The sequence below is a fragment of the Crinia signifera genome, chromosome 1, assembly GCF_055691185.1.
Source record: "Crinia signifera chromosome 1, ASM5569118v1, whole genome shotgun sequence".
NCBI lineage: Eukaryota > Metazoa > Chordata > Amphibia > Anura > Myobatrachidae > Crinia > Crinia signifera.
In genome coordinates, this window is record NC_139217.1 from 85,577,233 (window position 1) to 85,601,416 (window position 24,184).

Below are 24,184 nucleotides of genomic sequence, written 5' to 3' on the forward strand. Positions count from 1 at the left end.
AGCAGGGAAGCGCCTATGGAACACAGCGCCTCCCTGCTTTGCAGGCTCTGCTGAGCGGGTAGCGCCGGCCCTGCAGCACGCTAATATATGTTATGCTCACTCCCTGGTGGAGTCACCCCTACATGAGTGAAGGGAGCCACCCTGGAGTGAGTATAACTTATATGTGGCTGAAATAGGGAGTAGAGTCAGGTCAGAAACATACAGCACGCTAATATACGTTATGCTCACTCCCAGGTGGAGTCTCCACTACCTGTGAGCCACCCTGGGGTGAGTATAACTTGTATGTGGCTGAATCGTTCACAGATATATCGCGTTGGAGCATCGTGCTGTGTGTACTGGCGATCCGCCAACCGCCCATACAGCCGTGGGAGCTATCAGTGATTGACAGCTCATGCACCCGCCTATTTGGGATGTCAGTCCTGATGGATAGTGCAGCCTGTATGGAGAACACACATTGCCTGATCCGTCTGTAGATATAGCTACCAGCATGTACCCAGTTTAAGCCTGAGGCTTCTACTAATCTGCGACTGACTATGGCTGGCAGTAGTCTGCGCTGTCGTCAGAGACCGACCCCAAAAACATCTGGGCTTGTCTGCACTATATCAATCACACTCAGAAAACGGCAGGTGTACACCCCTAATCGCCGGCTTCCTGTCAGTCAAACTGCGACAGCACTGTGATTGGCAAGCGTCCGTATTGTCATTTGCATATTGATGTCACGCACGCGCAATGTGAATACTGCGCACAGACAGCCGGGCGATAACCGCTCAATTTGTGTTTTATGCACCCGAAAGAATTGTCTACAGCGCTGTGGGAAGAGAAAAGTGTGTGGTGTACAATCCCGCAGCCACCAAGATGGAGGGTTGCCTGCCCCCAAAAACTGGTAAAATTGGAAAATCAAGGGACAATGAAATATAAATAAAAACACAATTTATCATCACAAAAAAACCCACCTAAATAAATAAAATAAAATATGAAATGTAACAATCCGGTCTTAGTACTAAACATACACATGTACAAATATGTGTTTACCTCCCAGATACAGCAAAATAGTGATAATCACGTTAAAAGGTATTAGATCATTTGCTGGAAAGATGTATAAATCCCAATATATGATTTGCATTTACTAATATGCCCAAAGGAAATAGAGTCCTTAGTTAGTGAATGGCATCCAGGAGATAATATACCAGCTGATAATCAGCATAAAGTCACCGGGAAATCCTTACGTTTATGTTTACATTTGAGGGGTAATAATGAGCAGCACATACAATCTATTAGATCCGATCCGATGCACGGGAGCGCGCATCGGGTCGGATCTAATGTCAAACACATGCGATTTCATCCGATATATCGGCCGATGTAATCGGAATCGGACGAAATCAGGCGAAATCGCACTAGTGTATGGGCACCTTAAGTTACCTCCAATGTTTGTAGCCGGTAATAGATGATAGTCGCAGGGGTGTCTGTAATTGCTAGAAATGTGCACAGAGTCTCCTGACAGATGAATCTGGCTCGCACGGTTCCTTTTATGCACACGTAGAATTACCAACGGTCCTTAGACTGAGACCCCGTATGTGGAGCAGAGACGGCTTGTGAGGACTTCCGCTGCACCGCCATGAGTATCGAGTTTTGCATGCCGTTTGGTCTGCCGGTGTCATAGGAGAGTGGGGGGCACAGCCCACTGCTGGGGGTGGGGGGACCCCGGACGAACGCTGGCAGGCTGCTGTAGTAGGAAAACATTTTTTCCTGTCAAATGCTGATGGGCCTATTTGGATGAGGGGCCTGGAGCTGCAGTTCCATCCGCCCCATTGTTTATTCGGACCTGCCCCTACATAGCGTTACATCGTAGCCAGTGTGAGAAAACCTCTTGCGTTATTTTAAGTGTCCCCCCCTTCCAAAACACCACCCCACCATATTTTGATGCTTTCCAAAAATTTTTTTTTTGAAATACCTGAATATGCTAATACTGTGCCTCTCATTGGTGCATTTTAACATCAATCACCATAAGGGGCAAATATCAGATACAATATATAATAAGCATATTCCCCCAGTATCAGTTGGAGCCTATGTATTACTAAGCTGCAGGCTGGCGAGTAGTGATTTGGGACAGAGCAGATGTTAGGGGAAGATGTGATGGCAATGGGACAGAGATGCGATTTTACCATGAGACATACCAGCCAACTGCCACTATTGCTGCCACACAGTCCCAATCTGTGGCCTCGCAGGGGAGGTGCCTATGGGGTAGTGGGTGGGGCTTTATTATAAAATCTGTAGAAATATTGTGTAAACTACTCAATACATTCATGGGAATACATATTCTCAATGGCTGGTTTTCTCTATGCCAGTAACCAATATGGCCGCCGGAGTGCAGTGCTGAGAGCTGATTGGCTATTTTGAATCATTGGGACAGGTATAAAACCCATGCAGACTGGACCATCAGTGGCATTTGATGAGTTGAAGTGATTGATGCAGTTGATGCGGATGTGCTAAACTCTTGCCTCTGGAATAGCGAACTAGACTGTTTCGGCATCTAGTGTTATACTTCCGGCTTTGGATACTGATATACAGCGCACAATAAAATCTGTGCTTTCCCTGGAGTTTTTTATTTTATATTTTCCTTTGCAGCATCTAACATCTGGAGATGAGCAGACGAGAGCTGAGAAGGCTCCTCCAGGACCAGAGAAGATGGAGGAGCCATCATGAAGATCCTGGTAAGTGATGTTAAGGGCAGTGATTCTATACTAAGGGGGCAATTTGTCAGGGCCTGGGGAGAGATGAAGTACCAAACCGCCAGCTCCTAACTGCCACCCAAAATGACAGTAAGGAGCTGACTGGCTGGTACTTTATCTCTCTCAACACTGTACCTTTCTAGATGCTGTGATAAATCTCCCCCTCTGTCCTCTCACCCTGTGTGGCATGCGGGCGGCAGTTGGAGTTAGCTGCACATTAGTATATGTCCTACCTTATACTCTGGGGGAGATTCATGACAGCTTGGAGAGAGATAAGATGGGGAGAGGTAAAGGAGACCATTTATCAGTGAGTTTTTGTGATTTAAAACCCAATGTGTATGATAAGTGTTGCTCCAACCAATCAGCTCCTGCCATGTGTCTGAAAAATGATAGTTGGGGCTGATTGGCTGGATTTATCATACACATTGGGTTTTAAATAGCTAAAACTCATGATATATGGGCCCCCAAAGTGATGTATGTACTAAAACTTGGAGAGATATATAGTGGACAGAGAATGACTGCCAACTAAGCATCTCCCAACTGCCATTTTACAAATACATCATGTGACATGCCAGCTAGGAGCTGATTGGCTGATACTTAATCTCTCTCTCTAAGCACTGATAAATCTCCCTCCATGTTATTGTACCCTATGTGGCATGCGGGTGACATTTGGAGATGTGGCCCCCATACATCAGCAATGAACTGGGGCAATTTGTCATTTTACAGATGATTGTGTAAATGAAATCTACAATGTACGGGGGTCACAGATGGCAGATTCTGATCATAGTGATTGGGATTGGTAACACAGGTTTTCATACAATCTAATATATAAAAGCAAAAATGTGTCTGTCCTTCTGTCTTTCTATACAAATCCACAATTTACAAGGGATGACCGTGACACTTTACAAACGAGCGCATTAAAACATGGCTGAGGCAACTAAAAAAATTCCAAATTAAAATGAATTACTGTTAATGTTTTATTAATTAAAAACCACCATTTTTGCTGTACGCTCATATCTATGTTCAAGCATAACTCCGGAATGACTGCAGCAATTTACACCGGACTTGGTACACATATTACTTACAATCTGGGAACAAACACTGTGGTGGCTGAGGCACTAGCACAGAGTATTTCAGCAGAAAGCATAACTCCAGAATGGCTGGAGCAATTTACACAAAACTTCGTACACATATGACTTACAATCTGTGAACAAACACTGTGGGGGTAAGACGGCCCTAGCACCCCTAGGGATTGAGGCACCAGCACAGCATAACTCCGGAATGACTGCAGCCATTTACACAAAACTTCATACACATAAGACTTACGATCTGTGACCAAACACTGTAGCGGTAACGCACCCCCAGCGGGGAGGCACCAGAGTATTCCAGCAGCTACATAACTCTGGAATGGCTGGAGCAATTTACACCAGACTTGTTCTTATATAAATTACAACAAGTGAACAAATACTGTGGGGGTAACACACCACTAGCACCCCTAGAGGGAAGGCACCAGCACAGAGTATTGCAGCAGACAGCATAACTCTGGAATGACTGCAGCAATTTACACCAAACTTGGTACATATATAAATTACAATCTGGGAACAAACACTGTGGGGGTAAGACACCCCTAGGGCTGTGTCAGCAGCACAGAGCTTTTCAGCAGACTGCATAACTGGAATGAATGGAGCAAGTTACACCAAACAGTACTCATATCAATTACAATCTGTGAACAAATACTGTGGGGTTACCACACCCCTAGCACCCCTAGGGGTGGGGCAGCAACACAGAGTATATCAGGACATGCATGATATCAGAGGTGTACCTATATATTCGTGGGCCCCATAGCAAAAGTTTGGCCCCCTATTTAGCAACTGATGGTGATAAATGTATGTAAAACATAGGTACTTGTGGAGTATCACGGCTCCCACAACCTGCATTGAATGCAGATCGTATGCTAAAAATCGCATCGCATCGCATGTGGCATACGATGGCATGCGATGCAATGTTTTACCGATTTTTGACCATTTTTGCTCAAAAATCGTATGCCATCGCATGGCATCGTATGCCATATGTAGTGGCATACGATGGCATACGATGCGATACGATGTTTTACCGATTTTTGAGCATTTTAGCTCAAAAATCGTATGCGATCGCATCGGATGCCATACGATGCCATACGATGCGATGGCACCCGATTTTACACTGAAATGCATCAGAATGCATTGAAATGTGTATTAAAGTAGTGAAATGCCCCCAAATGCCATTTTTGATAGTGCACCACCCCCACTATCAACATCAACCCGAAGCGTGGCGAGCGTAGCGAGCCCGCGAGGGGCGGCGGTACGCGTCCTACGACCTTTTCATACCCCCACTATCCACATCGGCGTGGAGTTGAGAATAGAATAGTGTGTCGAGCGCAGCGAGCCACCGAGCCCGAAGCATGGCGAGCGCAGCGAGCCCCGCGAGGGGACGCGGATACCTTCACAGCTATACGTGTCCCCTTGCGGGCTTCACAGGTATCCGCGTCCGCTCGCCACGCTTCGGGCTCGGTGGCTCGCTGCGCTCGCCACACTACTCTATTCTCAACTCCACGCAGACGTGGATAGTGGGGGTATGAAAAGGTCGTAGGACGCGTACCGCCGCCCCTCGTGGGCTCGCTGCGCTCGCCACGCTTCGGGTTGACGTTGATAGTGGGGGTGGTGCACTATGAAAAATGGCATTTGGGGGCATTTCACTACTTTAATACACATTTCAATGCATTGTGATGCATTTCAGTGTAAAATCGGATCGTATGGCATCCGATGCGATCGCATACGATTTTTTTAGCTAAAATGCTCAAAAATCGGTAAAACATCGTATCGCATCGTATGCCATCGTATGCCACTACATATGGCATACGATGCCATGCGATGGCATACGATTTTTGAGCAAAAATGGTCAAAAATCGGTAAATTAATGTATCGCATCGTATGCCATCGTATGCCACTACATATGGCATACGATGCCATGCGATGGCATACGATTTTTGAGCAAAAATGGTCAAAAATCGGTAAAACATCGCATCGCATGCCATCGTATGCCACTACATATGGCATACGATGCCTTACGATGGGAGCCGTGATACTCCACAAGTACCAAAACATATTACTACACAGCAAAGATGGGCCCCTTCAGCTCTGGGCCCCATTGCACCCTTGCACATATGGTAGTTACGCCCTTGCATGATATGTCAGCATACCTCCCAACTTTCTGTGCCCGAAAAGGGGGCAAATTAGGCCACGCCCTCGTTTTCAGTCATGAATAGATGCTGTGCGCATGCACAGCGTCTATTCTGTGAGATTGGGGGGGGGGGGGATTCCCAACTGCCCACCCCCTCCGCAGCGGGACACTGCCGGCCGCGGAAACGTCCCCAAAAATCGTGACGTTCCCGCGTTTAGCGGGACAGTTGGGAGGTATGTGTCAGTGATGACAGGGCTGCATGTGACAGGGACAGTGACATGATGTGAGGAGGGGAATGGAGATAGCAAGTAGAGTCTATGGGGGGGATCTTGCACTGCACACCCTAATTGTACACACACATCGAGAGGTGCTATCATGCTGGGACTTAGTAGTTCTACAAAGAAAGGACACTACAGTGCTGTTGCCCATGCTATAATAATTATAATAAGCTCTGCTTTCGGTACTCTTTACTTATCACGGCGCCCACGATTCTGATCGCGGTCATCGCGGTTAAAAAATCGCGGCCATCGCATGCACTAAAAAAAAACGGGTGCGATGCGACCGACGCGATGCCCGCGATTTCCCATAGGGAACAATGTTAAATGTCTCAATTGACCCGTTTTTCTGTTCAATGCCTCAATGGCCGCGATTTTTCCATAGGAAACAATGTTAAATGGGCCACACAGCCCAAATAGGCACCCTGAAGTGTGAAATGGCCCCCACAATTGTTAACGCCACCCCACGATCAACGTGAACCCGAAGCGTGGCGAGCGCAGCGAGCCCGCGAGGGGCGTCGGTACGCGTCCTACGACCTTTTCATACCCCCACTATCCACGTCGGCGTGGAGTTGAGAATAGAATAGTGTGGCGAGCGCAGCCTGCCACCGAGCCCGAAGCGTGGCGAGCGCAGCGAGCCCCGCGAGGGGACGCGGATACCTTCACAGGTAAACGCGTCCCTTCGCGGGCTTCACAGGTATCCGCATCCGCTCGCCACGCTTCGGGCTCGGTGGCTCGCTGCGCTCGCCACACTATTCTGTTCTCAACTCCACGCCGACGTGGATAGTGGGGGTATGAAAAGGTCAGACGACGCGTACCGCCGCCCCTCGCGGGCTCGCCACACTTCGGGTTCACGTTGATCGTGGGGTGGCGTTAACAATTGTGGGGGCCATTACACACTTCAGGGTGCCTATTTGGGCTCTGTGGCCTATTTAACATTGTTTCCTATGGAAAAATTGCGGCCATTGAGGCATTGAACACTAAAAACGGGTCAATTGAGACATTTAACATTGTTCCCTATGGGAAATCGCGGCCATCGCGTCGGTCGCATCGCACCCATTTTTTTAGTGCATGCGATGCCCGCGATGGGCGCCGTGATAAGTAAAGAGTACCCTGCTTTCTAATATTGTGCAATAACAAGGTTCTATATACAGTATATTATAGTATAGTAATACTAGTTTGGTATTTATGCAGATTTATGGGGGGCTTTTTGAGGGTAAAAACATAGTATGAAGGATGCACAAGAGACGATGGGCCAAATGTAATAGGGTGAGAGTTTCAGAAAGTGAGAGATTTTGGGAGAGTTTTCCCTTTTTTTTTAAAGAGGCAATCATTGATAATGCAAAACCAGGTTAATTTTGCCATGTCATTTATTGCTGCTTTAAAAAAAAGGGGAAAACTCTCCCAAAATCTCTCACTTTCTGAATTTCTCACCCTATTCTCATTTGGCCCGATGTCACCTTTCAAGAGTCAGATCTGAAATCACTGATATATATATCATAGTTACCTCCCCTCCTGCATTCTGCAGGAGACTCCCTGACATAGCAGCAATCTCCCTCATTAGTCTAGCAATCTCCCTCATGTCACCTAGCCCACATTACACTGTTACATCATAGTTACCTCCCCTCCTGCATTCTGCAGGAGACTCCCTGACATAGCAGTAATCTCCCTCTCTCCCTCATTAGTCTAGCCATCTCCCTCATGTCACCTAGCCCACATTACACTGTTACATCATAGTTACCTCCCCCTGCATTCTGCAGCAGACTCCCTGACATAGCAGCAATCTCCCTCATTAGTCTAGCAATCTCCCTCATGTCACCTAGCCCACATTACACTGTTTTATCATATTTACCTCCCCTCCTGCATTCTGCCGGAGACTCCCTGTCATAGCAGCAATCTCCCTCACTCCCTCATTAGTCTAGCAATCTCCCTCATGTCACCTAGCCCACATTACACTGTTATATCATAGTTACCTCCCCTCCTGCATTCTGCAGGAGACTCCCTGACATAGCAGCAATCTCCCTCACTTCCTCATTAGTCTAGCAATCTCCCTCATGTCACCTAGCCCACATTACACTGTTATATCATAGTTACCTCCCCTCCTGCATTCTGCAGGAGACTCCCTGACATAACAGCAATCTCCCTCTCTACCTCATTGGTCTAGCAATCTCCCTCATGTCACCTAACCCACATTACATTGTTAATTGTTTTGGGAAAAAAGGAATGAGAGATAGATACATTTACATTGAATCATTTCCCAGCACTTTACCAAGTATAGTAGCTCTTACTAACTGCTTTGGCCTCATCTACATTTGGATATAAGTCATTATAAAAGATTCCTCTCAGATGTAGCAGAACACACCCACGCTTCTAGGAGCCACGTTCACAATCTCTTTTTACATTCTCTCCATATATGGAACTAGACACACCCTTTTAGTGGAGTATGACACACCCCCTCAATGGGGCGCTGTGCAAAATTCTACTACCAACTATAATCTCCCTGAAACTCATTTTCAAAAGTAGGCAAGTATGATATATATCTGTAATGTATGGGCGCAGATTGAAGAATCTCAAAATTGGGGAAGGGATCTCTATATTGGGGGGGGGGGGGGGGTGATGACAGAATTTGTGAAAATAATTTTTTTGATGAGTCTGTGAATCATTTCTTTGTGGTTACTAGTGATGTATGGCGGCCACAGCGATGTATGGGGGCCACAACGGTACATGGGGCCTGATTCTGGTTCAGTTGTAGTTTTCCAAACAATTGCAGAAATGCAACTGCTGACTCCAGCATGCGGAGGAGCGACCAGCACAGGACAAGGCCGCCCGCTGGCTGGGTCCCTCCATGTGATGAGATTGCAAACTATAAAAACAAAACAACAACCAGTAAAAATGTATTTTAATTTGAATTTAATATTTAACTTTGTTAAAATGTACAAATAACATATTGTATACATATATTGGTGAACTGGATTATTGGCTATTTGGACTTGTGCTATTCTATCTTAGGAGCTGAGTTTTCATGTTTGGAAATTGCCAAGTTAGCAAATGGATAAATACATATAAAAAAATAAATCAAAACACAAACACCTAAATGTTATTGCTGTAATTATTTTGGCTACTATATAATGTATATATTTTCAGATGACGCTTCGGAGACCGTGTTTGAGGAGCGGCTGCGGTCTGAGCGCAGAAGAGGAAGAACTCGCCAGCAACATCATGAGCAGCCGTCATCAGGAGAAGCATCTGCTCGTCTGCAGCCAGAGGACAGAGACAGAAGCCGTTCTCCTCCACCTGCTTCTGCTTCAGCGAGGGACAGACCAGGCCCAGATCATCTTCCCGGGCCAAGCCATTTTCACCAACCCTGTCAGCAACCAGCAGAGAATGGGCCGAATCTCCCAGCCATCGTTTCGGAGATCAACTTCATCATCACGTCGGCCATGGTGCTTGAGATCAGCGGGCGGAACCTCCCAGCCTTCATGCTATTTTTCGGCGGACCAGGTGAGGATTTCCAGGTCATGGAGGCGGAGATCACCAGCAACAATCTTCCGGCCAGGATGGTGGAGATCAGCGATCTGAACAACCCTCCCATGGTGGCAGACATCTGCGGATTCCCAGCTCACCATGCTACGGAGGAGGAAGCTGCAGAATCCTGTGTCATCTGTCTGATGGACTTCGTGCCGGGAGAGCTGGTCGCCGTCCTGCCCTGCAGCCACATTTTCCACGCAAGCTGCATCTACGAGTGGACGGACACAAACCCCAGCTGCCCCGTGTGCCGAGGACCGTGCATCCCATCGCCGGTCATGTTTCGGATCTCCTGAGTACGGCAGGAGGATAAAGATCTACATCACCATACAATCAGGTAATTCCTCCTATATCTCTCTGCTGTTATCCTGTTTCCTTCTCTCTTCCCTCTTTTTCTCACTCTTTCCATATTTCTCTGTTTCTTTTCCTTCTCTTCTCTCCTTTCCATACTATCACAGCTCTCTGTGCAATTCCATCAGCCATCTTCTATCTCCCCTGCTCTCCCCGCCCTCCTGCGGCATGGAGCAGATGTATTTGCAGACACAGGGGGAGATTCTCTAAACTAAAAATGAGGTAAAAACCCTGTTATCAGGGTTTTTGCCACATTTTGGGATGCTCTAAGCATCCCCCGCCGGGTTACCGCGACGGGTGGCATCGCCAGAAAAATCTGGCGATGCCCCATAGAAGCCTATGGGCTTCTAACGCGAACCCACCGCCGCCCCACACCGACCCACCGCCTCCCCGCACTGACCCCCCCCCCCTCACCTGTGTCTGGGCAGCACAGAGCTGTGCTGCCCGGACCTCCTCCTCCCTGCACTATGATCCTCTTCCGGGTGCAGGGAGGAGGAGAGCCCGGTGCAGCAGCAGCAGTGCCGGGTAACAGAGGGAGGGGGGAACCGCCGGGACCTGCTGGCTCACCACTAAGGACAGCTCTTAATGCAAGAGCTGTCCTTTGCCATAATTATCGCATATGTTACAGCATATGCATTAATTATGTATGCGATGGGCGGCGATGGCCGGCGATGGGCGGCGAAGCTGGGCTGCGGAGGTAAGAACATCCCGCCCCATAGTCAGCATACTGGGCCTGATTCTTGCCCTGCGCTGTAGTGATGCACTGGGACGGCGAGAGTGTGTTTGGGGGGGGGGGTACTAATTACCCGGGCCTGGGCTTGCTGGAGGGGCCCGCCGCTGACCCTGGTCCGACCACCCTCCACCCCTCCCCTTCCCACTCTGTCCCTCCTGGGCAGCAGCACACACCAGGCTGAGCGTGCCGTGTCAAGGATTTTGCTTACCTGCTGCGTTCCTGATAATGGTATCAGCGTTGGATCCCCACTTGAGGTCCCGGGTGATTGTGGTCCCCAGGAACTTGAAGGAGGTCACTAGCGAGTCCCCGTCTGTAAGCCGATGCATCCCTGTCCTTGATGAGGCCAATGACTGTTGTGTCATCGGTACATTTATTGATATGAACTGATTGTGATTCAGAGGTACAGTTGTTGGTATATAGAGATGAGAGCAGGGGTGAGAGCACACAGCCCTGTGGGGCACCAGTGCTGGTTAACAAAGGTTGTGGGGTGAATTCCCTGCTTTAACCACCTGCTTTCTGTCTGTCAGGAAGTCCACAATTCAGGAACAGGTGGCTTCCTGGACCACTTGGCAGATTAGTTTTGGGAAGGGGATGCTGGGGATGATTGTAGTGAACAACAACACGACCTTTGCATAGGTGCTGGGTATGTCCACATACTGGTGAATGTAGTGTAGGCCCAGGTTACCTGCATCCTCAACACACCGATCCGCTTGATAGTTGAACTGAAGGGGTTCTAGCTGGGGGTCATGTATCTTTGGGTTCGGATGTTCCTGGGTCATGGCTCGTGCATATGGACTTTTCTCCGCTCACAAAGTATCAGTTTGGGTGGTTTTTTAAGCATTGGGTGTAGCGTGTCGACCACTCATCTTGGGACTTCAGAGCGCACGCATTGCGGATTGGCGCAGCTACTTCAGCAGCAGCAGGTTTTACGGTTCCAGAAATTCGAGCTAAATTTAGATGGGAGTTCTATTGAAGATGGGATGTTGCCCATAGCAACCAATCAGATTCTACTTTTTATTTAGTTTGCACCATCTAGAAGATAATAGATAGAATCTGATTGGTTGCTACGGGCAACAACCGCTTCTTCAATAGAACTCCCATCTTAGTAAATGACCCCCTAAGGCCTTGGGCTGATGGAGATCGGCCAGTTACACACGTTATATTAGGCCGTTGCTGTAACTAGTAGTTACAGTTTTGTGTTCATCTTTCAGTCTGTTACTGGGGTGTTATGTCCAGCGGCAGCTCCATGCTGGATGGGGGCTGCTACTGGCCGTGATGCCAGCCCCCCTCCACTGCCCCTGCTGATGCCCGCTGTGGTCACGGGACTGGCGCATGCGCAGTCTTGTCCTTGGTATCAGGGGCAAACGCAGGATTTTCAGAAGGGGGTTTCCAGAGGGGCGGAGCAAAGCACAGAGATGGACACTTAGGTGACCCAGTATATGCCGGGTCAGTTAAAGTATTATAGATAGACCAAATGTATATAAATAATAATAATAATAATAATAATAATATATACATACAGGGGCGCCAACAGCAGTGTAGACCCCTGGGCATGGCAATGTATTGGGGCACCTACCGATCCTCCAGAGGTAGGGGTGGGGGAAGCTTTGATGTCCCCTGGGTGGTAGGGGGTATTATATCAACCGCTCAGCATGTAGGGCCTGGATCAGTAATTTCCACTAATTACCCCTTTACTGCACAGATGGTGGGAGATGAGGTGGGAGAAGGGGGCATTGGGCTGAATGAAGGGGCCCCGGATACATAACTTCCAGGGTGGTAGAGGATGTTTAATACGCTTATTATTCATAATTTTCTGGTGGGAGGACAGCTTGCTTGACTGCAGATATCTCCAATTCCCGGAAATAGATTTCTTAGATTTTAATGGAATTAAAAACTAGCCAACCCCCCCACCAAATGGTGTTGGGGACGAGGGGATCAGAGTTCAGGAGGCAGAGCAATCTGCCAACAAGTATATAAAACGGGATGCGGTCAATTTGCCGGCGGTCGGGATCCCGGCGTTCAGAATCCCGACACTGGAATCCCGACCGCCGAAATCCCGAAACTTTCTCCCTCTGTGGGTGTCCACGACACCCATAGAGGGAGAATAAAATAGCGTACCGAGCGTAGCGAGGAACCGGGCCCGCTGCGTGGCGAGCACAGCGAGCCCGCAAGGGGGGGCGATCCACGTCCCCCCCATGTCGGGATTTCGGCGGTCGGGATTACAGTGTCGGGATTCCGACCGCCGGGATTCCGACCGCCGGCAAATCGTATCGGATCCTATAAAACTACATACCAGGTGTGTGGAGCCGGAGCAGTAACCAGCTGCTGGAAGGCCAATTTCTCTGGTTCTGGGAACAGTAGATACAAGCTACTAGTGTCCATCAAAGGGGGAGAGTCCCGGCTTTTGGAATATACCCACAGAAAAACTCTGTCAGACAGCACCTGAAATATCTGACTGGGAAGAGCAATTAACAAGCTTGGATGGGGACCACTGCTTTGAAGTCAGATATCTCCGGTTCCCAAGGGCCGATTTTTAAAATTCTTGTACCCATGGAAAGAGGGGACCCTCAGCTTTCAGCCTAGGGTCCTTAGACTCCTGGGGGGATTTCTGGGTACTCAGAAACCCCCCCTGCGTGCGCTACTGCGGTATTACACATTCACATACCCTGGATTTTATGGGCTGCAGCCAAAGCAGCCAATAGAGGCATCCCGGAGGGAGGGAACCCCTCCCAATGGGACTGCCTTGGGTGACTGGCAGGTGGGACATCCAATAGGAAGTCACTACCAGTCACAGTGCAGCCAGTACAGTCTCACAGGCTGCATCTGGCTCCACTTGTCAGTAGGGATGGCCATCGTTGCCATTGCCATCAATGGTTGCCATCGATGGCAATTCTGCAACTGGCCATCGATAGTGCTAAACTATGCAATGGATGACCATCGATATTTTTACATATCGATCATCATCCATTGTGTTTGATTAATTGGCCTTCAGGCCAATCAAAACACGGGGGGCGGGGCTTCGCGGGTGTCGCGGGCGGAGCTATGCTCAGTGTCCAGGCACTTTGAAAAAAAAAACCAGCAAAACCTTGTTTTGCTGTTCCATCGATGGAGGGAATCCATCTGGTTCTCCCCCATCGATGGCAAAAGTATTCGACATCGGCCATGAACCATCAATGATTTTGAATCATCGATGGTCGATGGCCATCCCTACTTGTCAGAGCACAGTGGTGGATTTTAGCTGGGGGGCTGCAGTCCTGAAACCCATAGGTAAAATCCACCACTGGTCATGTCCAATGTCGTTTGTCTTGTGTTTGTCTTGTCTGTTCCCCTGTCCATCCTACTCGGAGATTAGCTACTCGCCATTGTTGGTAATGGGAGTCTTGAGGGATTTACAATTTTTGCCTGTACTGACGGACTAATTTGGCTATTTACAATTACACAATTTGGTTCTAGGTCTGTCCCTCAGCAGGCTTTTATTTTACCTCTTGCCGAGTTCACTTGTGTTTCCCTACCCCCCCCCCCCCCCCCCATTTTCCCCTCTGTGTCTTCATGTGTGTTAAGGCCACTTTAGCTGAGTTGCCAATACAATTAGTAGCATTTTTTCTTTTGGCAGATTCTCCGATATATCAATAATCATTTGTATATTAATAAACAGCTGACGCTTCTCTGCCAAATCTACGTCTCAGTGTCTTTATTCCATTACAGTATAAGGGTAAGTGACCTGCACCCATGACACCCCTCGTCCGATAGAAGGTTTAGGGACCAGAAAACCTCCATAGGTCTTATGCACAACTTTACATTATGGGCAACCTGTGTTTCCACAACAATTCTAGAACTACAAGTCCCAGCATGCTACAGAACATAAATAAATAAATCTGCTTCCCGATGCACAAAGTCACGGTTATCGGTGCTTTGCGCATGTGTAGGACCCGTTCCTGTGGGTCCCGTGGTGTAGGGTGCCAGACTGTCAGTGACTGACAGGGGCCTGATTCAGACCTGCTCGCTAAGCAGCGTTCTTTCAATGGTCGCCGACTTGTGACATCAGCCACCCACCCCGAACAGGCATTGGCCCATCTGTGTTCCCAGCATTTTAATGGGGGCGCCCATAAAACGATGGGTGTTCCCCTGCCCGAGGCCACTCTCTGCCCCTTCCCTCCCTTCAGTGAGTGACACCTGGTGTTTGCACATCGGGTCTGCACATGCGTATTCTCCCTCATACGCATGTGCAGACCCGCAACATTGAGCCGGCCTGAATCACCCCCATAATGCAATTTTCACGGGGTGCACGCGAGGGGATGGGGGGGCGGGGGTGAGGGGTAGGGGAAAGGGGTCTCCGTATGTAAAGACATGTCATTTCAATGCTTTATAGGTGGGGGGAAGAGGCCGGGATGTAAAGGTGTCCATACACTTAGGCGGCATCTCTGACGGGAGGTACCCGGGCGGCAGAACTGCATATGATACACATTATGCCGTCCTTACGCATACGTATGCAATCCCAGCCAAGCCTGCTGAGATGTGACAAATCTATTGTGCATCAGGTGCAATGCACACAGGACAGCGCATCGCTGAGGATTTGCCCTGGTGTATGGGCACCTTTAGTCACATGGGTGCTGCAAGTCGGCCAGTGGTGTGTCAGGGATCCGATGCTGCGTCCTAGGGCACAGCTCAGATCACTACTGCAGCAGGAGCCGTCTACTGGTAACCATTCAGTGTTTACAGAGTGGATCACTTGTTTCTCAGCACCGCCGGTATCGTTATATTGGCACTGCCACATATCGTATAGTGCGTATGGGGCATTACAAAATGTGTTCTCAGTTAGGCCTCGTATCTCCAGCATTCGCTCACCTTGTGCACTGAAGGCCGGGGAGAGACAGGTGGTCCTGTAGGATGGGCACTTTCTTCCAATCAGCGGGCAAGGAAAGCTACTGCCAATACACTGGGCACATATCAGGATGAGCGCTGGGGGGGAGGAACGGAGACAGTGCAGGATTACAGCGTTATACAGGAGGACAGACAATGATGGTTATATAAGGGCATCACTGGTATTCATGGGAACCTTTATTTATATGGTGCCACAGGGTGTACACAATGTTATACAGTAATACATAGGATTCCATAAGCCATAATACAGCCAGGGCTGGTGCAAGGTTTCATGGCACCCTAGGCAAAATTCTGCCTTCTGCGCCCCTCCCCGCCACCTGCCCTAACCACCCTTAGTCAAAATAGTGAATGTGGCAAAGTGAAAGACAGTTCTGCCCGCCCACTGAGCTGTCAATCACCGGCAGCTCTAGTGCACGCGTATGGGTGGTTGGTGGATCACTCGTGCATACAGCATGGAGTGCCGATATATCGGCTATCGGTGATACTGTACAGGCAACGCAATAGGTCTGCCAACTAAACCATTGACAGACATATTGATGGTACACACTGACTGATGGTCCAATATATAGGCCAGTACATATGAATATATACTGGCCGATATATATCGATGGACCATTAGGACTGAGACTCATACAAAGAACCTGGCACACACACATGTATGTATGTCATCGTGCCCTACGGGCGCTCTTCACACTGGCATAAGGGGCTGCGCCCCCTTAATTTGTAAACGTTTGTATTGTGAGAAATATGGTTAGAATTGTATGAAAGATGCCCTTTATTCAGGGCCGGTGCAAGGGTTCTTGGCACCCTAGGCAAAACTTCTGCCTACTCTCCCCCCAAACATCCACTTTCCCAGTCATTCAGGTGGGGGAGGTTAGAATTAAGCACAGGGGGAGGGGTAGGCTGTGGGAGGATACAATTAGGCACAGGGGGAGGGGTAGGCTGTGGGAGGGGAGGTTAGGATTAGGCACAGGGGAGGTTAGGCTGCAGAAGGGGAGGTTAGGATTAGGCACAGGGGAGGTTAGGCACGCGGGAGGGGAGATTAGGCACAGGGGAGGTTAGGCTGCGGGAGCGGAGGTTAGGATTAGGCTCAGGGGAGGTTAGGCTTCGGGATGGGAGGTTAGGATTAGGCACAGGGGAGGTTAGGCTGCGGGAGGGGAGTTTAGGATTAGGCACAGGGGAGGTTAGGCTGCGGGAGGGGAGGTTAGGATTAGGCACAGGGGAGGTTAGGCTGCGGGAGGGGAGGTTAGGCTGAAGAAGGGGAGGTTAGGATTAGGCACAGGGGAGGTTAGGATTAGGCACAGGGGAGGTTAGGCTGCGGGAGGGGAGATTTAAAAATGTGTGAGTGAAGAAGAGGAGGAATTAGGATAACTAAATCCACCCTTCACCTAATGGAATGGTTTAGATCCGCCCCTGCTATAAAGATAAGAGCCAGCCACAGGGAATGCCTTCTAGGAGAACAGCTAGCCTGCTGCACCCTCCACCCCCCCCGCATCCATGGCCCCACACCCTCTCCGTCTCCCCGCAGAGGCTCCATGTTCGGTCACTCCCCCAACACATCATGGTTGTTTCCTGGCACCATTGTCGAAGCACCCTGGAGCCGTTGCTTCTCCGCCACTTCGGCCTCTAGGCGGGACACGGGGGCGAGCACGGCACTCAGACTCACCATTGAGCCGCTGATTCTCCGCCTCCATTTTGCCAGTTGGGACAGGACAGGGGGCGCGCCGCTGAGCCGCGCGAAGCACCAGAGCACACGGTGCTCCTCGAGCTCTCTTTCTGCTGCAGCTGCTGTATAACTGGAGACAGCCTCCACAGCGGGGGTGGGGCACGGCGCTGAGCCGCGTGAAGCACCAGAGCACAAAGTGCTCCTCAGACTCACTGCTGCCATGTTGACACTGACACTAGTGTGGAGCAGGGGGTGGGTGGGCGGCTGCTGCCTGATTAATGCGCTGATGCCGCTGAAACATATTTTAAAGAAAACCCGCTGAGCAAAAAGTGGCAGCTCAAGGGCGCCCTCCAGCTGCAGGCGTCCTAGGCAGCTGCCTGAAGCTGCCTAGTGGTAGCTCCGGCCCTGACCGCATTTGCTGCGTAGTTCTGCTAATATCTTGAGATTTAAATTGGCCACAAGTCTCATCCTTTTCCAATTAATTGTCCACATGATCAGATCGTCTTCCTGAGCGCATCATTACTTGGTTATAAGAATCACTGAAAGGTTTGCGTGGAACATAGAATGATAGAGTAAAGGTCCATACACACTGGGCGACTATGGCCACACGGGCATAGTCGATGGACAGCGATGATGAGGATCATCGCTGTGGGGAAAGCTGCTCAGTGCATACACACTGAGCGGCTTTCCCCCTGCCCGGCACCGACGGAGGGGGGAGGACGGCGTTGCATAGCGCAGCGCTATGCAAAGCCGTCCTGAAAACCACTCATCTGCTGGTATAACCAGCAGATGAACAGCTTTCCCGGCGATGTTGCCGGAGCGCGCAGCAGCGCTCACCGCCGGGCCATACACACTGGGCGGCTTTGAGCTGAAAGCCACTCAAACCTCCTGTTTTGAGCGACTTTCAGCTCAAAGTCACCCAGTGTGTATGGGCCTTTACAAGGACCTTCCCCAGGAGAGAACACAAAAGGGATCGCATGTGCTTAATCCTAATACAGCAATGCTAGCTTATCCTACAGATCTGTGTTCACAATAATTATCCCATTCGGATAAAGTTAATTTATTATACACAAGGTATTATTTGTATATTCAAACTCAATTATTAGGTGCTAATTTAAAAATAATTAGTGTTAATCAATAATAACGACTCTAATATTGATAATGGAATTTGATAAGCTGCAGGCTTCTAGTGTGTTGATGTCTACACACTGGATAATTTTGATGCTGCTTGGATTTCTAGGATATACAAACCAGCTTAAATTTTTACACAAAAATATGGAAGCACTGAGTTTACTACTTGTTATACCATGTATGAATTCACACTTTTCCTTAATATAATAATATTTATTTAGATAATATAGATAGTTTCAATATGGTGGCCACCACAATTAAAAAGCATACATTTGAATATATAAAATAGCAAAATATGTACATCAAAATATCTTTTTGATGAGAAAAATATAAATGGAATAAAAATATATATAGAAAATCCATACAATTATATAATAATGTTGCTGTTATTTCCAATTAGATTAATCTGCAGTATCAATCTAATGGGCTTCTAGTTGGCAGTCTTTAATAAGCCAAAATGCACAGTCAGAGATTGGTGATGTATAACTTTCGCATATAGCTGATGAACGGGTAAGTTGCCACAAATAACCACTGCGGCACCGGGCTTTCCATACTCACAGCAGGGGTCCCGGACAAGATGTTAATCGTCTGGAAGGTGAGCGCACTGCCTCCCTCTTAGGCGCGGATCACTCAGCACACATACCAGCTGCAGCCAGCACCCGCAATGCCCCCGCGATATGTGCTGAGCAGCGGCTCACCTATGCTCATAGACAAAATGCTGCGATCTTAGCAGGAAAGACAGCGGATGCACTGTATCATTGTGGGCAGGACCGCGCACCGTGATCACTGGGGGGCATACATATGGAGCGGTCAGTGCTTCATTTCTAGTCATTTCTAGTCCGATCACTTAGAAATGGGGCTGAAATCGCCCCACGTGTAGGCCCCTTAATGCTCTCTGCACGTGTTACATCTGCCCCACCTGCAGTGCAGCATGGCTTGGTTCATAGAACAAATTTGTCCAGCGATCAGATCTGAATTAGGCCCAAAGCCCAGGAGGTATCAGTAACCTTAAATGTGCCGTTACTGTGTCTGACTGACCCTTACGCAGGGCTGTGAGGAGAAATCCGGGGAGATATTGCCCCTAAATTCTGCTGTAGGGCCAGAGTACGAGCCTTAAGGCCCCCATACACTATGCGATTTGGTCCCGATTTCACCCGATTCAGATGGATAGGGCAGTGAAATCGGGCCAAATCGCAGGTATAGACACCCGGGCCGACCCAATGCTCGGTCCCGTGCACATCGGCAGCGGTGTAGCTAGGCGCCATGGTGCCCGGAGCAAGGGCAAACAAGTAATTTGGTGCCCTGCTCTCTCTCTCTATGCTCCCCCCCCCCCCCCCCCCCACACACACACACACCACACACATACAAAAAAAACCCACTGTTAACAGATCTTAATAGATCCTGTTTGGAAATAAAACTTGCCCATAAAACTACATATGGTGCAACATTCCCAGGACACTGTATATGCTGGGACATGTAGTTCTTCATGTTAAAACACACATATATGAACACTGCCACCCCTATTTGAAAGGTGACTCTCATACAAATGTAAAATAAATATCCACTCATGTTATGGCTCCATCTCCTCCCCCCCACCCCCCCCCCCCGTGCAATCGTGTGGGGGGCACCATTAGGAGGTGCCTGTGCACCACTGGCACCCCCCGTGCACATGCCTATGTACTAACTACTGCTGCCGTGGAAAGTGTCCTCCAGATTTTTGCATACCTTACCGCCTCCCCACTGCCCGCGCTGGCCGTCTGCAGGTCCTCTATATTCAAGGCAGTGTCTCTGCTACCGCCTCCTCTCCGCAGCGTGCCAGTCTGCTGCTGCCGTGCGCGATGTGACATGACTAGTGCACGAGAGGGGTCTAGTCCATGTCAAGCGCCGGGCCAGAGTGCGCATGTCTGGATGGAGTTCAGGATGCAGCCCACACGCTACATGGTGGCAGCAGACTGGTACGCTGCGGAGAGGAGGCGGTAGTAGCAGAGACGCTGCCGTGACTATAGAGGACCTGCAGACAGTCAGCACCGGTGGGGAGGGGGCAGTAAGGTATGCAAATGATCGCGAAGAAGGACACTTTCCGCGGCAGCAGTAGTTACTAAATCTCGACTTAGGCTTTCCACAGCAGGGGGCGCCCTGCAAACAGTTTGCGCCCGGAGCACAAGCTCCGCCGGAGCCACCCTAGCTACGCCTCTGCGCATCGGGTCAGAGTCGGGAGGTCGGACCGGCTGCACATAACATTTGCTAAATCTTATGTGCAGCCGGGCAGGGGACACAGGCGGAGGATGCTGGCAAGGGAGATGGGCAGGGGGAGCCGGAGCAGGGAGCTGTCAATGGGGGGGGGTGGACGCTTCTAGTAGCGCAGAGGCAGCGGATGCTGCGGGGGACACAGGCGGCGGTAACGTAGAGGCAGGCAGGGGGAGCCGGGAGCTGTCAGCGCTGGAGAAAAAAAAAAGCCCATACAATGAATGGGCAGACTGTGATTGGCTGAGCGCTCTCTCAGCCAGTCAGCAATTGGCTGAGAGAGCGCTCAGCCAATCACAGGCCGCCCATTCATTGTATGGGCTTTTTTTTTCTCCAGCGCTGACAGCTCCAGGCTCCCCCTGCCTGCCTCTACGTTACTGCCGCCTGTGTCCCCCGCAGCATCCGCTGCCTCTGGGCTACTAGCAGCACCCCCCAGCCACCTCGCAGCATCCTCCACCCGCCACCTGGATGTCCCTTGCCCCCCTGCTCCCTCCACCTTGTGTAGCTCCCCGGGAGTTGCAAATGATACATCGCATGCGATGTATCATTTGCAAAACTTGGCACATCAGTGCCTAATCGTGTGTCCCCCTCCCGGGGAGCTGCAGGGGGAAATCAGGTCCGACTTGTCCTTAGGACAAGTCGGACTAATGTATGGGGGCCTTTACACCATTATATGTGGGGGAACCAGATGTCTCCTCCCCCTGTGCAGTTTGTGACATATTAGGGTGCAGCAGAGGCGTAACTCTGGGAGGCAATGGAGCCATCTGCCGCCGGGCTCCTGCTTCCAAGGGGGCATCTTTCCTCCCCTGTGAGTTTGAATCAGTTAACTGAAAGCTGTCAATATAATTTCTGTGGCTGTCTCCCCCTTCTAACATCATTTTTGCAATTGTAACACAACAAAAGACCTGTCTTACTGGAGACAGATACCATACCGATTAAGCTACAGTATTTGGGGGGCACCAATATTTATCTTGCCTCCGGGCAACTGGGATGAACTTACGCCACTGGGGTGCAGTCTATGTAAATGATCTGATGCAGCATCCAAGTATTATGCTATGCTCACTCCCGGGTGCAGTCATCCCTACATGAGTGAAGGGAGCCACCCTGGAGTGAGTATAACTTATATGTGACTGAAATAGGGAGTAGAGTCAGGTCAGAAACATACAGCATGCTAATATACGTTATGCTCACTCCCGGGTGGAGTCACCCCTACCTGTAAGCCACACTGGGGTAAGTATAACTTATATGTGGCTGAAATAGGGAGTAGAGTCAGGTCAGGAACATACAGCACACCAGGGCCGGTGCTAGGGTGTCCGGCGCCCTCCTGCAAACTATATATTTGCGCCCTCCCATATTCAATATAGGGACAGTGCACACAAATAAAGGGTTTGGTATCATAAGGAAGTGGCATAGATGCACTGTAGTCCCACCAATTTAATGACACCATAAAGTAGCACATTTTAATTTACTTCACATATGGTGCCTCTAATTCACAATACACCACATATTAGTGTCCCTTATACACAATGCCCACATAAGTAGTGCCCCTGAAACGTAATGCCAACAGTGCTGCCACTTAAAACACCCACAGTAGTTTTGCCCCTTATACATAACTCCCAGTAGTGTTAGTTAGTGCAGATTCGCATATGATGGGAAAAAATAGGGGGGTAGATCTGGAGAGAGAGGGGCAGATGCTAGGGAGAGAGAGAGGGGGTATAGATGTGGGGAGATGGGGTACAGATGCTGGGCAGGGAGAGGGGGCAGATACTGCGCAGGAGGGGGGACAGATGCTGGGCAGGGAGAGGGGGCAGATACTGTGCAGGAGGGGGGACAGATGCTGGGCAGGGAGAGGGGGCAGATACTGCGCAGGAGGGGGGACAGATGCTGGGCAGGGAGAGGGTGCAGAAACTGGGCAGGGAGAGGGATGACAGATGTTGGGCAGGGAGAGGGTGGCAGGTACTGGGCAGGTGGGGGGGACAGATGCTGGGAAGGGAGATGGGGACAGATGTTGGGCAGGGATAGGAGAGCAGATACTGGACGAGAGATGAGTGACAGATGCTGGGCAGGTAGAGGGGGCAAATTCTTGGCAGGTAGAGGGGGCAGGTTCTGGGCAGGAAGAGGGGCCTAATACTGGGCAGAGAGAGGGGGCAGATACTGGACAGGGAAAGGGGGGCAGGGAGAGGTGGGACAGATGCTGAACGGGGAGAGGGGGCAGATACTGGGCAGGGAGGGGGACAGATGCTGGGCAGGGAGAGGGGGGCAGATACTGGGCAGGAGTTGGGACAGGTGCTGGGCAGGGAGGGGGAGACAGATGCTGGGCAGGAGGGGGAGCATATGTGGGCAGGGAGAATGGGGCAGATACTGGGCAGGAGGGGGGACAGGTGCTGAGCAGGGAGAGGAAGGCATATACTGGGCAGGGATAGGGGGGCAGATACTGGGCAGGAGAGGGGACAGGTGCTGAGCAGGGAGATAGGGGGGACAGAAACTGGGCAGGGATAGGGGGGCAGATACTAGGCATTGAGAGGGGGGACAAATGCTGGGCAGGGAGAGGTACTGGCTAGGGAGAGGAGGACAGATGCTGGGTAAGGATGGGGTAGGAGAGATGAGGGGAGAGAGAGAAAGGCTGCAGAGAGACAGGAGCTACAGAGGCAGAATAGGCAAGGTGCTGGGTGCAGTAACTTACAGAGGAAGCCATGTGCTGGGGGATCCTTCCTCTGTGTTCCAGGGGTCAGTGGAGATTAATGATATGCTCCACCAATCAGGTGAACTCTTCTAAACAGTATGTGCCGAGCTCCTCCAATCACTGCTCGGCACATGCTGTCCTGACCCTGATGCAGAGATCAGGGGGAGGGGCTCAGCACCGCAGTGAGGAAGAAAGAAGGTGCAGACCAGGACTTCCCCTCCTGCTGGTGCTGCTTTCCTCCAGAGTGTCCCGACCCCACTGCTGCTGCTGCACTCATCCCTCTCTCCCCTCTGCTGCCAGCGCTGCTGCCTGGCTGTCACACACTGTGACAGGCGCAGCAGCAGCGCACATCCCATACTGTGCACACAGTGCAGTGGCAGACTCGGTAGAGTCGCAGAGCAGGGAAGCGCCTATGGAACACAGCGCCTCCCTGCTTTGCAGGCTCTGCTGAGCGGGTAGCGCCGGCCCTGGGGCTAATATCCTGAGGACGGGGAGTTGTCCCCGAAAGCGCTAGATATTGTGCTAAGCCCTAATACACTTTTTTGGTGATTACTTGAGTCCATGTGGAGTCATTGGATTCTTTTATTAAAAGTTTCGTATATAGCGCAGCATATTTCGTTGCGCTTTACAAAAGGAGACAGTGATACAACAAACAGGTTATTTACAGACAGTCAAAAAGTAGGAGGGCCCTGCTTTCAAGATTACAATCTATAGGGAAATAGGCATTGGTACAATGCCTGAATGACT

The 24,184-nt window shown here is 50.1% G+C and overlaps 1 long non-coding RNA gene across 1 annotated transcript in view; it reads right to left on the reverse strand.

The window, feature by feature from the left end:
- The window catches only part of LOC146026156 (uncharacterized), a 43,052-nt gene extending 19,524 nt beyond the window's left edge, over window positions 1-23,528 (reverse strand). The window contains exons 1-2 of the long non-coding RNA XR_014454372.1: window positions 23,438-23,528; window positions 15,678-15,791 (exon numbers count right to left, since the gene is read on the reverse strand). This is a non-coding gene — a long non-coding RNA (uncharacterized LOC146026156). The remainder of the gene's footprint in view (window positions 1-15,677; window positions 15,792-23,437) is intronic.
- Window positions 23,529-24,184: the final 656 nt, after the last annotated feature.